Genomic DNA, 2,500 nt, shown 5'->3' on the forward strand with positions numbered 1-2,500 from the left:
GGAATGAATTACTAAAGTTTCAGAGAAGCAAAGCCCAATTATCTGCTTGGCTAGTTAATCGTGTGATGTCCTCAACTATTTTCAAAAGTTATCAGAAACTCCAGAATTTCAACAAAAAAATAGAGAGAAAAACAAGAAGTTCCCGGTGTCTATTACAAATGTACCAATTACTCAACTTCCATGATAATGATAGCGAGGGTAAAACATGGGGTTCGTTACATCAAAGCCTGGCTTACGGAAGGCTGCACTCCCTAACACACATATACGCACATTTATTGATTTATCAATTTATGAATACATTTATTCAGTGAGTCAAGGAAAGTTTGAATTTGAGAGTTATTTGGTTTCTACCCTGAATTCCCACAGTTCTCATCATCCCTGCACTATTTTTTCTTTTTTTTTCTTTCAAAGCGTATGGCTCCTCTTGGCCAAAATGAGGAATGAAACATAACGGAAAATCAGGAGAATTGCGAGTCCCGGTAAAGTTGCATTTTTTGCCACACTCAGGGAGATGTTTTAGGATTCGAGTCAGCATCCACGTGTGATTTTGGAATTTACAGTTACAGACATGAATACTAATATACATAGACTTTTTAATTAGAGTCTAGACAACTATGTTCATTGGCAAAGGAATGGCTTAGAGGAAGCAGATTGTTCTTTAATTAAGAAAATATCTAGCTTTAGTGCCAGAGCCAAGATAAGGGACGCTAGCGCAGAAGGGTATGAGATACAAGTTATTTTGTTTCGTAGTTTTGTTTTATCACAAGTTATTATTACTTTTATTAGTACGATTTGCGTATTTGAATAGGTAAGTAAATGTAAGGAATAAAAGAAAAGTGAAGTAGAGAGAGAGAAACAGACAGACCGACTTCCTCTCTCTATCTATCTATCTCTATTTCTCTCTATCGCTCTCTCTCAGAGACGGGAAGAGAGAGAGACAGAGAGACAGAGAGGAAGAGCGACAAAGAGAGAGATAAAGAGAGAGTAAACCATAAAGGTCTTAATCATACAATTTTCCCAAGATGACCCTGGTAGCGCAGCTCCTCAAAAAACACTCCTGAACGTAGATGTTAGACGGCATCTTCTGGCAGCTGAACGCACAAAGCTAAAACATTTTTGATCCCGCCGTCCTGCCTTAATTAGTTGAGATGGAGACAATTAAGTTCGGAGGAAACCACGTTTAATCGGTTAATCTCTCTCTCTCTCTCTCTCTCTCTCTCTCTCTCTCTCTCTCTCTCTCTCTCTCTCTCTCTCTCTCTCTCTCTCTCTCTCTCTCTCTCTCTCTCTCACTCTCTTTATCTATCTATCTCTCTTTATCTATCTATCTCTCTTCATCTATCTATCTCACTCTATCTATCTATCTATTTACCTGTCTATCTATCTACCTCTATATCTCTCTTTCTTCCTCTGTCACTTTCTTTTATTCTATTTATCTATTCAAAACACAAAAACTGTGTCAATCGTACATGAAAGACTCCACTTCCTCCCTTTCACTTCCGCCTCTCCCTCTCTATTTTTTCTCACTTTCCTTTTCCCTCTCCCTTTCTCTTTCTCTTCCTTTTTCCTCTCCCTTTCTCTTTCTCTTCCTTTTTCCTCTCCCTCTTCCTCTCTTTCTTCCTCCCTCTCTCCCTCATCCTCTGTCCTTTTCTGCTTTCTTTCCCTCTCCCTCTCTTTTTTCCTCTCCCTCTCCCTCTCCCTCTTCCCTCCCCTTCCCCTCTCCCTCTCCTTTCCCTCTCTCCCTCCCTCTCCCTCTCCCTCTCCCTTCCCTCTCTCCCTCCCTCTCCCCCTCCCTCTCCCTCTCCCTTTCCTCTCCCTCTCCCTCTCCCTCGCCCGCTCCCTCTCTCGTCATAATCTCCCGAAGGAGGCCGGGCTTTCCCTTACCCATAAAATTCCACTTAGGTGCTGATACTTCTGGGTGGCTGGACGGCTGCGAGAGATATATGATTGGCTGAACTTTAGATGAGAGGGTTTTCTTATAAAGTGTATTTCGATTGGTTGTGAAATGTCATTCCGCTGGGTAGCCCCTTTTTGTCTAAGCTTAGTTGATTGGGTGGGAGAAGCTTTGAAGGCCGAGATTTCTTGTAAAATGATTCTGATTGGATGACTCGTTTTCAGGATGATGTTTGATTGCCTGACTCTTTTCCAAGCTATTAATTGAGTAGTTAGGTGTGCACACAACTGGCTGTGGGTGATCCATTTGTGAAATGTGTCTGACTAGTTTTGTAAAATTATTTATTGTTTAAAATTATTCTTGGTTATTTAGAGATCCAGGTCATGATGGGCGTGGCTTTTTGTGAAATATAATCTTGAATAGCTCATTTTATTTTATTGTTTTATTTCGTCGAATGATTGCCTACAAATGTATATTGATAAAAAATGTTACTAAATACTATTTGGCTGGATAAATGTTGTGTATATTGTTTGAAATAGATCTTGTATTGACCTTTTTTTATTATTGATGTTTATTTTTTTATGCAAAATGTTACATAATAGAAAAAAT

Source organism: Penaeus vannamei, unplaced genomic scaffold (assembly GCF_042767895.1).
Source record: "Penaeus vannamei isolate JL-2024 unplaced genomic scaffold, ASM4276789v1 unanchor5257, whole genome shotgun sequence".
Classification (NCBI taxonomy): Eukaryota; Metazoa; Arthropoda; class Malacostraca; order Decapoda; family Penaeidae; genus Penaeus; species Penaeus vannamei.